At 40.3% G+C, this 14514-nt stretch overlaps 1 protein-coding gene and 1 pseudogene across 1 annotated transcript in view; both read left to right on the top strand.

The window, feature by feature from the left end:
- TENM1 (teneurin transmembrane protein 1) overlaps window positions 1-14514 on the top strand; it is a 448997-nt gene that overhangs the window by 351639 nt on the left and 82844 nt on the right. The gene's annotated exons all lie outside the window — the stretch shown is intronic.
- LOC129535362 (U2 spliceosomal RNA) lies at window positions 13513-13683 on the top strand (annotated as a pseudogene).

Here is a 14514-nt window from a genome sequence, read left to right as displayed (position 1 = left end):
ACAGTATAAAAAATGGGAACAACCTTTCCTGGTGGCTCCGACAGTAAAGAATCTGCCTGCAATGAAGGAGACACAGGTTCAGTCCCTGGGTCAGGAAGATCCCCTGGAAAAGGGAATGGCTACCCACTCTAGTATTCTTGCCTGGGAAATCCCATGGACAGGGGAACCTGGTAGGCTACAGTCCATGGGGTTGCAAGAATCAAACACCACTGAGTGACTAACACTTTCACTTTCACAGTATAAAAAGGGGGAACAACCTAACAATCCATCAATCAGGTTTAGTCAAATGATGGAATATATATAACAGTAAAAATGAATTAACTAGATGCCCATGTAAAAGCATTAATAGTCACAAAACATAAGGTTGCACGAATGAAAGAGAAAATTGCAAAAAAATATATATGATGTGATATCATTAGCATATTTTTGTGGTTAAAATATACAAAACAAAAATTTACCATTTTTGAGGGGGAAGCACTGTGTGGTTTTCAGGATCTTAGTTCTCCAACAAGGGATTGAACACCAACCCAGTGAGTAAAAATGTGGAGTCCTAACCACTGGAGCAGGGAATTCTCCCATTTTGACCATTTTTAAGTTACAATTTTGAGGCATTAAGTAGATTCACATTGTTGTGCAACCATCACCACCATCCATTTCCTACATAAATTTTTGAAGCATAGAAACAAACAACACTATATATTATTTTTGACATATACATATATAGAGAAGGTATAAAAACATGCAAAGGAATGACACACACTAACTGCAGACTAGCACTTACCTCCAGGGAGGGAAGGGAAAAGGGAACAGAGATAAACACACGGGTTTTGGCTGTTTTCACAACATTTTCTTTTTTTAAGAGATACAGGAAGCAGTTATTAACACCTCTTCAATTGGGGTGGTAGGTGCATGGCAGTTTGTAATGATTTTCTGAGTTGTCTTCCATTTGAAATCTTTCATAAATTAAAACAATGTTAAGTCAGAAGTCGGGCTTAGAAAACAACTTTCAAATTTATACCTGATAATTCCATTTTAAAAAGTGTGTGTTTGTTTGATTTAAATAAGGCTTTCACTCATAGAGATAGTGTTCAAAATATTTAACAACCTCTAAGGCACAGGAACCAACATATCAGAATATGCCCCAGCGTTGTCCCTGAATTAGAGTTTTCAGGACCCCTGCAGTGGCCAGCATTAACTCCTTATTTTCTGAATTGATTGCATTTGAGGCTCTTCCATTAGCTACAGAGCTCACCAACACATCTAGTGTGTGTCCGTAGGTGGAGTTCCCTAAATGGCTGACACTGAACTTCCTCAATATTAAAGACCCTTTGATGTAATGAGTCAGCTTTATTGTTGACCAAAGAAAGTCTCTGTTTCCTTGGAAGTGAGTCCTGGCCCATTTAAAGTTTCCCTCTGAGGAATCAAAGGCTTAATAACTCAAATGTGAGGTTATCTTCAAGCCCCAAATATCAAAGCCTAGCCAGAAAGCTCCAGTGTTATTTGCTCTATTTTTCTTCCAGTTTCATTTGCTAGCTATTCCATTTGGTTTTTCAAAAGGCTTGTTAGACTGTGTAATAGGTTTTGGGGGAAAGGAAGGTGAGTGGGTGCCCCATTTTACCAGTGTTTACTCAGGAAAGAAAGCTGATCACAGCAGTAATTTCCCTTAGTGGGCAGGAATCATTCCTCATTCTGGAAGGCATCTCTAACCCAAGGGAATTAAAGCCATGGTAATGGTTTGATAGATCTGCTCCCCCTACTTCTCCACGCCCCCCCAAGTCAAAGAGCCATCAGAATGTCTTCTACCAAGACTGCCTACTTTGGTTTCTATAATCTTTTCTGTGTACTCTTGAACAAAGTAAAACCAGAACTGTAGGCAGGCAACTGTCCCAGCCCTACCTTAGGACCTCAAAAGTGCCTCCCACCTTTCCCAGAGTGGGAAAACTGGCAGCATTTCTGGGAAGAAAGGTCTGAATAAGAGCTACTTCTAAATCTTCTTATTTTAGCCTGTTAGGCTTAAATTTTTGAGAAACCAGATATCAACATCTAGCACCCTCAAAATCTTTCTGTTGTCTGGGGGTGGGGTTGTTCACTTTTGGTTTTTGTTTGTTAGGTTGTTGTGGTTGTTGTTTACTAATACTGGGCACTATTTTATTTCCCAGATATATCTGGTCTAGTTTTAACAGTATGACTTTATTCAAATAATTTATTTGAATATTTTTTAATTATTCAATTAACATGTTACCAAAACCACTGCCTTCTGAATTGGCCCAAAAGTGATATCTTCTTAGTTCTAGGAAATGCTAGCTATATTTTGAACAATGGAATTAAGGAAACTTTGCAGTTGCGAAATGTTGTCTGGAAGTATTTGTAAATGCCTCTGTTTCCTTTTATTTTACCTTCTTTATTAGACTCACTGACTGTTATGAATTTGTTTTTTCCCTAATTGCTCAAATCGTTCTCTTTTAATATAGACCTTAGTCATTTATTATTCTATAAACACACAGGAACTATGCTAAATGCTTTCATCAAATATGGCAACCATCTCTTGTTGCAACAAAGATCTGGCCATCAAGCAGATGTCCAGGGGTGCCATCATCTTAATATTTTCAAAACATTTGTGTGTGTGTGTGTGTGTGTGCACGCGCACGGTCAGTTACTTAGTCATGTCTGACTCTGTGCAACTCCATGGACTGCAGCCCGCCAGGCTCCTCTGCCCATGGAATTTTCCAGGCAGTGGGTTGCCATTTCATACTCCAGGGAATAATTCCCAACCAAAGGACTGAGCCAGCCTCTCTTGCATCTCCTGCATTCGCAGGCATATTCTTTACTACTAGCACCACCTAACTAGTGTCAATGAGACACTAGTGTCAGTGACCCACTATACTATTTATAAGACTCCCACTGGTTTTAGCTACTCTGTGGAATATATTATCGGGAAAAGAACCATGTTCACTGACATTCACTGTTTTGTCAAGCTTTTCAACAGCAGACAATCTGGTCTGCATTGGGAAATTTGAAAATTATAAGCAGAATACAGAGGCTTGATCCCTGCCTGTGAGTGAAATATGATCTGGTCGGGGAGACAGGGAGGAATCACTCAAAGAGACAGTAATCAACTTTAGGTTGTGTGATGTAAACTGTAAGCACTGGAGTGGTTCAGAGAACGGAGAGCTGGGTGGGATTTGGAGAAAAGGGGAGAGGAAAATGAGCAGAAGGGGGAAGATCTGTAAGAAAGAAAAGGAATCTGAAAAAGGACAGGACACATGGGTAAAGAAAAACTGGGAATGGATTCTAACCTGTCTTCCTGATAGGTTAGGTATATTTAAAAATGAATGACATCAATATACAAGGCAAAGAAGTAAGGAAGGTTAGGGCTGTGGAGAACAAAGAGGCATTGTAAGTGGGAAATGAATGACTCAGCTCTTCCTACAAAGGTTGGGGTGATCTTGAAATGGATTTGTTAAAATGGCCCTATCTCAGTATGTAAAATGCATTCTTAAGTGTAGTGAAAAAGCTTCACATTCTTAGTTACAGGCCAAACTTGAGATTTGCAACCTAATGGCATATACCTGTTGTGATCCTCATTTGTATTCACTTGTATCGGTGGACTAACATCTCTTCTGAGAGGCTCAGATTTCCACCATCAGACAAGACCAATGAAATTGATCACTGATGAGGAAGTATCTCTGTCAAGGTATTTGCAAGTCTTACATATTGTGATTATTGAGGCTAGACTTGGCACTGTGTCTTAAAAGATGCGTAGGGGAGCCACTGGCTTCCCCAGTGGTGCAGGTGGTAAAGAACCTTCCTGCCAATGCAGGAGATGCAAAGAGATGCAGGTTCAAACCCTGGGTTGGGAAGATCCCCTGAAGTAGGAAATGGCAATCCACTCCAGAATTCTTGCCTGGGAAATCCCATGAACAGAACAGCCTGGTGGGCTACAGTCCATAGGGTCGCAAAGAGTCAGACATGACTGAGCACACATACACACACAGATCTCGATTCTAGGAGAAGGAAAGGGTATTTCCAGGCACAGGAATAGTGCAGGCAGATATGTGGCTATGGGAAAGTGAAAGATGTATTTCAGAATAGACCAGTCTGACTGGAAAAGTAGCACAGGACCCTGTACAGACTGATGGTCACCACCATCATGGAGGAGACGCTGAGAGGACTACACAGAGGGTTCCTGCCATCTAAGTGCTGAAGGAGGTCATCATGTAACAGATAAACCAAAGCAAGATGCCAGAAAACTCACGGTTAATCAAAACAGAAGTATTAACAGCACTTGTGGTAACCTTTCAAAAAGATTTCACAGACTCTTCTGTTGTGATGTTATTTTATTTGGTCTTTACAGTAATCCACTGACATGTGCAGCTCAGCTTTTCTCCTCACCATTAGACAAAAACAAAACCCCAAACACTGGGAGATTATGTAAATGTTTGAAAGTCAGAGGCAGTCTCACAACAGGAGCTCCTAGCTTCTACCCCCAGACTCATTCTTCCTCCTCTCACAGCTCTCCTGAACATGGCTGGGTGATTGAACTTGGAGAAAAAAAGGTGTGGAAATGGCCTTGGAAACCCCAATCTCAATCAAGATAAGGCCAGAGATGTCACCAGCCCCTTTTGAACACAAATCCAGATTTTTTCAACCCCTTTCAATGTAACCTTCTTCTGCACACAGATTGTCAAACTTGTAGGTCAGAGCATGGAAAAGAAACAAGTCCCAAAGTTGTCTCATCAGACTACTGCTTTGCTTCATTTTTTTCTTTTACTCACCTATCTTATTTTTGTTTGTTGATGTTCTAATCATGTATTTTTGGTGGAGTCTAACTAGATGGTCCTCCTGAGTACCTCTTTAAACTTCATTTCAAAGGTTTGAAAATTGTATTCACAGAGTGTTCATCATCCTGCCTGAACTTTGATGAATGATTCTCTACCACTTCTGACTTTGTGAACTCCTCTTCTAGCATTAGCTTCATTAGTCAAGATATACGAGTGTTGGAAGAATTTTAAATGGGCCTTCCATGTTGTCTTTGAATAGGTACTCCATGCAAATAATTATCCTACAGAAATTTTCATTCTTCTTGAGTTAGCCCACTTTTGTGAATAGTAAGCACTGTCAGACTTAATTCCTCATATCCTCCTTTAATTGAGTGTTCAGGCCAAGGTATTCTACTTACTTTGTTTTTTTTTTATCAGAACCTCTTGGTCGTTTACATATCTTGAAAGAGACTCATTTTCCCCCAGAGTGCAACAACTGCAATTAGTTTTTTGCTGGTCCATGGGCAATAAGTGAACTTTCCTCCTCGGGCTAATTGTTCACATAAAGTTCTTGTGGGGTGGTTTGTTTCCTTAGGATGACCGAGGCATTTCCTCAAATTGTATCTAAGAAGTGTCCCAGATATACTTGCTTGATATTTGAAGAAATTTTTAAGCAGGAGATATAAAATATTCAGCTCGTGTCCCATCAGCCTCATTTATCCCATATGTACTGATTCCCCCGAAATCTTTTGCAGGCATTTTTGAGCAAGAAGTCTAATTCAAAAATAAAACCTGAGGTACACATTTCAACTTGAACTAGAACCATCTACTTAACCAGTCACTCACACACACAGACACACACACACACCTCTATAAAGCAAGGAAAAAATAATTCACACCATCCTTAGTGTCTGACGTCACTGTGAAATGTTGAGACACTGGCACCAACCCCAGCACAGTGTCTCCCTGAGCCAGTTGCAGAGCTTGGAGCTTCATTTATTTGATCCTCTGGATGAAAGCTTTAGCCTTCTTGTAAAATCTTGAAGGCTTTAACACCGATAGTTCAGTAGTGCCATATTTCCCCTCAGCCAACAAAATTATTTTCAACCACTGCCTTATCTCTGTGGTGAATCTAACATAGGGCCTTCTGCCCTGGCAAGGTTTATAGAATGCTTTGTGGACTTAAAACTTCTATGTTTGTCTGACCTAGAAGAGCCTAAAATGTTGAAGCAGAACCATGTGGAAATCTTTGTTTACGGTTCTAAGGCTTAGAAAAGTCCCTTTCAGAAAGAATTAGAGCAACAACTGAGCAATTAGGACACCACTTAGCCCCGCCATGATCCTTCACCCTCTTCAGTTTTAGTCGCTCAGTCATATTCAACTCTTTGCGACCCCATGGACTATAGCCCACTAGGCTCCTCTGTCCAGGGGATTATCCAGACAAGAGTACTGGAATGGGTAGCCATTCCCTTCTCCAGGGGATGGTCCCAACCCAGGGATTGAACCCAGGTCTCCTGCCTTGCAGGCAGATTCTTTACCAACTGAGCCACCAGGGAAGCCTCTTCAAAGGGCTCTCATTTCATCGGCTCTTGTGAGCTTCACATCATTTAACAATGTGAATGGGTAGTGGGTAGGCTGTGGGTTGGGAAGTCAAGACAAGTCCTATAACTAATCTGTCACAGGTCAGCCTGAAGCCCAGATCCCCTGATGTGACCCTGCAGCCAGTGTTCTCTCTGCTTTCCCTTATGTGGTCCAGAGTGAAGCAAATTAAGGCGAAATCTTGAGACACTGCTGTTTTCTTAGAACTCCTAAGATTAGAGCAAGGTTGGCAGAGATCATAAGATCATAACCCAAAGTTGTGTACAGTAAAGTGGCTTTGCAGGGAACCTGAGCTATTCAGTGTAGCTGTCTACACGGATCAAATTCATTTTCAGTTAATTTTTAAAAATATTTATTTATTTGATGCTGGAGATGGTGTGAAGGAAAGGGAACCCTCTTACACTGTTGGTGGGAATGCAAACTAGTACAGCCACTATGGAGAACAGGGTGGAGAGTCCTTAAAAACCTGGAAATAGAACTGCCATACAACCCAGCAATCCCCCTGCTGGGCATACACACCAAGCAAACCAGAATTGAAAGAGACATGTATATCCCAATGTTCATCGCAGCTGCTGCTGCTGCTAAGTCACTTCAGTCGTGTCCGACTCTGTGAGACCCCATAGACGGCAGCCCATCAGGCTCCCCCGTCCCTGGGATTCTCCAAGCAAGAACACTGGAGTGGGTTGCCATTTCCTTCTCCAATGTGTGAAAGTGAAAAGTGAAAGTGAAGTCGCTCAGTCATGTCTGACTTGTAGTGACCCCATGGACTACAGCCTACCAGGCTCCTCCGTCCGTGGGACTTTCTAGGCAAGAGTACTGGAGTGGCTTGCCATTGCCTTCTCCGGTTCATTGCAGCACTGTTTACCATATCTAGTACATGGAAGCAGTCTAGATGTCCATTGGCAGATGAATGGATAAGAAAGTTGTGGTACATATACACAATGGAATATTACTCAGCTATAAAAAATTACATTTGAGTCAGTTCTAATGAGGTGAATGAAACTGGAGCCTATTATACAGAGTGAAGTCAGAAAGAAAAACACCAATACAGTATATTAATGCATATATATGGAATTTAGAAAGATGGTAATGACAATCCTATATGCAAGACAGCAAAAAGACACAGATGTAAAGAACAGATTTTTAGACTCTGTGGGAGAAGGCGAGGGTGGGATAACTTGAGAGAATAGCATTGAAACATGTATATTACCATATGTGAAATAGATAACCAGTCCAAGTTCAATGCATGAAGCAGGGTACTCAAAACCAGTGCACTGGGACAACCCAAAGGGATAGGATGGGCAGGGAGATGGAAGAGGGGTTCAGGACAGGGGAGACACATATACACCCGTAGCTGACTCATGTCAATGTATGGCAAGAACCACCACAATATTGTAATTAGCTTCCAATTAAAATAAATTAATTAATTAATAATATATATATATATTTATTTATTTGGCTGTGCCGGGTCTTAGTTGTGGCATGCAAACTCTGAGTTGCAGCATGTGGGATCTAGTTCCCTGACCAGGGATCGAACCTAGGCCCACTGCATTGGGAATGTGGAGCCTTAGCCACTAGACTGCCAGAGAAGTCCCACATCTGCCATTGATTTGATCCGTGGTCCTTATTGATGTCATGGCATGTTTTATTTGGTTCAAAATAGATGTGCTTCATTATCAATGTGTGACAATTAAGTTTATAATTCAGCAAGATTTATTGAACATTTGTGCCCAGGTCTACTGGATTTGTTGAGATATAAAACTAAAGCATAAAATCTAGTTCTTGCCCTCAAGGAGCTTATTGCCTACAGAGTGTGATTGAAGAATTCACATTAAAAAAAAAAGCTTCCATAGGTGAGAAAACAGAGACCAGAAAGAAGTGGAGTTTGCAGAGAAGGCTTCCTGGAAGAGAAACATCTCATAAAAACCTTGGAAGATGAACAGGGTTTGAGTTGGTGGTTGGTGAATGTAATAGTGAGGCCAAGAAAACAACTATAGATTCCATACACACAAAATCTCAATAGCTTAACAACATAGTAGTTTATTTCTTGCTCACATCACAGTCCAATAAACGTTTCCTATGGGACTGAAGAAATCCCTGCTCCTAGCAGTGACTCTGGAACCAGGCTCCTCCCATCCAGAAGCTCATCAATCCCTTAGGCTCGGAGTCCTCCACTGGGCACTCTGTATCCAGCCAACCAGCCTAGGAGGAGGGATGCTCTATAGAGGAGCTCAACAGAAGTTTCTATCACCTAAAAACCACAGGAGGCCAGGTCTAGAAGTAGCATATATTCTTTCTTCCTACACCTAACTGCATAGGAGGCTGGGAAACATAATCTAGTTCTATTCTCAGAAAAATAAATAGGATGACCCAAATACATAGCGCTGTCTCTGTCATACTAAAGAGGGAGTTTTCTGAAGGAAGGATGAAGAAGACAAGGGTGGCAGAGCAAGAGAAAGTCAAATTCGGCTTGGACAATTTTCTGGTTTGATTTGACTAAATTTGATGAACTTGTCACCAATTCTGAGCTTTGATCTCGGTGGGAACAAAAGAAGGTTCATTCTTAGCAAGCATTATATCACTAGCCATCCACTCATCATTTTCCCGTGATGACAGTCCTAACTAGATTTGATTATCTTTGTTTTCTCAGCACTTATAAACCAAGACATAACTTTTTTAAAATAGAATTCACTTTTTTAGAGCAGTTTCAGGTTCACAGAAAAATTAAGCAGAATTCTTATACCCTGAAACTAATCTGTCTGATACTCTAAAAGTGGAAACATGCTATTATACTTTTGTCCAAACTCAGACTATATCCAGCAGTGAGAGTGAGCCCTAATGTAAACTGTGGTTTTTAGGTGGTAATGATTTGTCAACGTGGGTTCATTAATTGTAACAGACTTACCAGTCTGGTGCAGGACCTTGATAATGGGAGAGGTTTGGGGGTTGGGGAGAGGAGGCTGGGGGTAAATGGGAAATCTCTGTATCAGTACATAACTTTTCATGGCTGTGCTGTAATGGTTATTAGATTTATTCTAAGCTCATGGATCTTGTCTGCTCACAGCCTCTTCACTGACGATATATTCCTCCTGATTGTCATCTAGCAAGCAGCATAAATTGGCAACTCAGGGAATAAATCCAGTTCAAAGATATGATGCATTTGGCCCACACTGTGTCTTTATTTAAAAATAAATAAATATTGAGTGTGTTTAGGTAAGACATGCTGTCTTTAGTTAACCTTTGTTTCCCTAGAACCTGTATAATCTAACACCTGACCTAACTTACCAGTTTATGTCACCCACCTATTCCCTGATGATATATGAGTTTGTGACCCTTGTTTTTGAGGTCTCCTTTTTATTTAGTAGTTCATAAATAATAATCAAGTTTCCCAAGTCCCCATCATACGGAAACTCTAATTTCATGAAACTCACCAGCTCTACAGGAATGAAACCACAGAATATCTTTGAAGAATAATCCGAAAGAGGTCCAAGAGATCTACAGAAATAACAGAATTCTTATCATTTGAAAGAAGGGTCATGGTTCACTCTGACAATCTAACAAAAGCAATGGACCATCTTCTCATGATGATACTCATACCCAAATCATTTTGCAGATAATTTCATGGAGTTCTTTGATCCTCTGAAACAAGTCTGTACACCGCCCCTGTGGTAAAGTGATTGATAGCCCCATTTAGGCTTCTTGGGATAGTGATGAAAAGAATGGACATTGAAGTGAGACAAACAAGGACTAAATCTAGCATTTTCCAGGTAGGCAACCTGGAGTTAGTCATTTGACCTCTGAACGTCTATTTCCTGACACATATTAAGTAAGTGAAAGTTGCTCAGTAGTCACATCTGACTCTTTGTGACCCCATGGACTATACAATCCATGGAATTCTCCAGGCCAGAATACTGGAGTGGGTAGCCTTTCCCTTCTCCAGGGCATCTTCCCAACCCAGGGACCGAACCCAGGTCTCCCACATTGCAGGCAAATTCTTTACCAGTTGAGCCACAAGGGAAGCTCAAGAATACTGGAGTGGGTAGCCTATCTCTTCTCCAGTGGATCTTCCTGACCCAGGAATCAAACTGGGGTCTCTTGCATTGCAGGCAGTTTCTTCACCAACTGAGCTATCAGGGAAGCCCTGACATGTAATAGGTGCAAAATAAATCCTGAATAAATTAATAAGTGAGGAGAAAAACAGCTTTCTCAGTAAACTTTTAGGAAAATAATGGCAATGGAGGTGGGAGAGCTTTTCATTCACTCTGCCTTGCCCTGAAGGCTCAAGCTTTGAGAGGATCAGAAGGCGCCAAAGAGAAGACAAATGACCTTACCTGTCTTTCCCTCAATCACAATTCTTGGTCAACTGGCCCACCTATCTTATGATGTCTCTGAGTGCCTTCTGAGTCTTGAAAGAAAGGACATATCAGTCTGAATGCTTATTATTTTTAATTTGCATTTAAATTCCTTGGAAATTGATCTTTACTGTTTAGAATATACTGTAACTTTTTTTTTATTAAATAGTCAGGTAATTAAATATCTAACACTGTTCTCTAGTCATGTAATGTAACAGTAAGTTTATTAGAATCTCTTCTTGAGGAACTCCCATTCTCATTGTTAACCACACAGTGAAATCATCTCAGCTGGTCATTAAGCTCTGCTTCCTTCCAACCTAGTAACATACAGATATGTGTAATCTCTCCAAGTTCTAGAAGCTCCATTTAGTGTCTACCTAACAAGATAACTTAATAGGCTTATTGTGCAGAAGTAACTTGGCCCTTTCTGATCCCAGTAGGTAATTATAAGTGGGCAGTTGTTAGATCAATTGGGAAATGGACTTTTCTGCTTAGTGGAGAATTGCCTTATAGACCACACATATGATGCCAATTTTTAGAGAATTGAAATGCACATAAACAAAGCAAAATATTTTAATCTCTCTTTGATTTAAAGGGCACTTTACAACCTACTGGTTAATGTCAGCTACACAATTTGGTCCTCTCAGTGTTGGAGATTTAGCTGATGCCATATTTGCACTTAAGACATTTGCTGAAAGTTTATTTTGATCATTTACCTCTGTCTCATAAAATTAAAGAGCAGATTGTGGCAGGGAAAAAAAGCAGTATTTCAGTTTTCTGGTTGCTAAGGCTGTAGATGGAGAGAATTTTATGACTACTTTCCAAAGCTTATATCCTGCAAGAAGGTTCATTTTTAATACAGAAATAATAAAAATGTATGTGGCCTCAACAGCTGTAATTTTTATAAATTAAATACAGAGATGCCTTCTGCCAACATTTGAAATTGGCATTCTGCACAGCCAAAATCTCTGATCTTAGCTGTTATCTAATTTGGGATTTTAGCTACTATTTCCAGGCTATTAACCTCCACATCTGGACTCCTAGTAACACCACATCAGGCTGCCCCTACTGCTTCAGTATCGATCAGCAGCAGCCTCTTCCCCAACAGGTGATAAATTTATTAGTAACTATCCAGGCTGCCCCAGCTTTAGGCAATTGCCTTCTTAAGAATTATAGTATTTATTCATTGGAGGATAATAAGACAAGAGAAGAAGTCAAATACTTTCACCCGTTAATTTGCAGCTGTTTCATATAGAGCTTATGCTTCACAGAGAAAAGAGCCTGCAGTTCAGATATAATGTCCCCTACTTTGCATGAGACACTGTGAATATTTTTTTTTACAAGATGCACTTTATTTATGAGCAGTTTCCTCCACAGAAAGAGCTGGTGAGGGCTTAATGCTGATGAATGGAGACAGCACCATTCACACTTCCAGGTTATGGTCTGTCACTGTTTTCATTATATGCACTAATTTACAAGGATTTATTTATTTTCTTACAAATGTAAAAATGTGCTCCAAGCTAAACATGCTGTCTGGGCGCCTGAGTGCAGTGCTTCCCTTGGTGGGGATGGGGTGGGGTGGGAACTCAGCTGTCTTGTGTTGTTCTTCCCCTGTCCACCCCCACCCACCCCGCATTACTGCCTAACCTTGTGGTAATAGCACAGATCTCTACGTTTTTTGCTTGCTCTAAAAATGAATGCTGGTTAACATTTTAAACCCTGGAAGCAATTTTCTCAGTGCCCGTTTAAATTCGTTCTCATTCAAAGACTGTGTCTTCTATTGTGTTTTAAGTGCTAATGAAAACCCTGTCAAGTAAGCACAGCAAGGGACATGACCCTTGGAACAGATTATGCCCACAACATTGGGTAACAAATTTTGGAAAGCTGGGTATAACTATATCAAAATCTGAAAGTCATATTGAATCTCCAAGATCTTGCTGGCCCCAGATGGCTTTATGTGATCTGAAATCACTCACATCCCTATCTCCAAAGAATAAAACTTAAAATATACTGGGCATGAGCCACCGCCTCCCACTCAGTCTAACAAACAGTAGTAGATCACACTGCATCATCAGCATCCCTGGGCTATAAGAATACTCATTATGTGAGACGACCACTCCCCCCACCCTCCCGCCAAGTAATGGCAGAAATCATTCTCTTTTCTCTTGCCTGTGATTTCATTTGGTTTTTAACCTCAGTGAAAATTAAAAACCCCTTAAACTTCGCCAGTGAAGAGTTTGTAAAACTAATTGTTTGGGGAATTTGTGTGTGGGGGTTGGTTGATGTAGGAAAATGAGAGGAAATGAAAATATGCACATATAAAATATGCCTAGATGCATTAAAAAAAACTATCACACAGTCCCTCAAAACCCTTTCTACTATTTCTTTTTCAACTCCAAATGTCAGTATAACCCAATTAAATTTAATTAAAGAACGTCCAAAAAAGGAGTATTTTAGAATTCGGACAGTGATAAAAGAAATTGCTACACAAATATATGAAAGGAGAATATCCTACAAACTGTTAGCCAGATAAGCCCCGGAGGCCACCAGTGAGTATTTAATAAGCTTCATCTGTGGAGTTCAGCTGAGATGCACAGAGAGAGAGCAGTTCAGTGTTTAGAAGTTCACAAAAATTAAAAGCGGGAAAACAATGTAAGTCTAAGATTATCCTCCCCAGAGCAGGACAAACTCCACCATCTGATGGGGATGAAGAGTAGTAGTCAAAAATCAGAATTGTCCTCCCTGATGTCAGCATAAAGACGTATGTTCCTGTATTGCTAGTTTCTGTAGGAATACATTTAATCGCTTCTCGGCCTTTTGGCTAAGATCAAGTGTAGGAATACATTTATTTCTCTATACCTTTTGGGAATCTGTTTCAATTTTCAGGGATTTGATTCTCCAAGTTTATCACCTCCCAATTAGAGCAACAATGAATCTTACTGTACATATACATGGGTTATTTGTTCTTTGATTCTCATAGAACTTGCACAATGTTTGATGTGATTTCATAGACTTCAAGCGTATTTACTCTTAGCCTTTCTCTCTCCAGACTTGATTCTTGATCTCTCAGTCCATCCTTTTATGATAGCCAAGTTTCCAAGTTCACATTCAGTGATACTGAATACAGAAGCCATAGAAGGTGATCCCAAATCATAGTCCTGCCACACAACAGAGCAAGCATTCAAGAAACTGATTTTGACGAAACACAAAAATAAAAAGCAAAGATATTCCTTGGTTCATCTTCAGTCCAAATATTCTGGAGATGAAAGAAATGTTCATGAACCATCATCCTTTGACCTGCCCCAGTCTTAAAAGTGTTTTGTTTAAAAAAAAAACCTCCTTAAAGGTCTTTGTTGAAAGTGAAAATGTTAGTCACTCAGTTGTGTCCAACTCTTTGTGACCCCATGGACTGTAGCCCACCAGGCTCTTCTGTCCATGGAATTCTCCAGGCAAGAATACTAGAGTGGGTAGCCATTCCCTTCTCCAGGGGATCTTCCCAACCCAGGGATGGAACCTGGGTCTCCCGCATTGCAGGCAGATTCTTTACCATCTGAGCCCCCAGGGAAGCCCATAAGGGAACTATGGTCCATCAAGGTCTTTATGCCTTCAAAAATAATAAAGGGACTTATTGACATGGAATTCCCCTTGTTTGGATGTGCTGGTTTCCTTGGTGAACTCAAAAAAAAAAAAAAAACATAGATGACTTTAGAGGCATTCAGGGAAAGTTAAAATGAATCTGTAACTTTTATAGATCTTGAGGAACATCAGGATTAATCAAAGTACATCATAAAGTCAAGCCTTAA

Source organism: Moschus berezovskii, chromosome X (genome assembly GCF_049115385.1).
Source record: "Moschus berezovskii isolate FMDL1 chromosome X, NW_MosBer_1.0, whole genome shotgun sequence".
Taxonomy (NCBI): domain Eukaryota; kingdom Metazoa; phylum Chordata; class Mammalia; order Artiodactyla; family Moschidae; genus Moschus; species Moschus berezovskii.
This window is presented reverse-complemented; position numbering and strand designations above follow the sequence as displayed.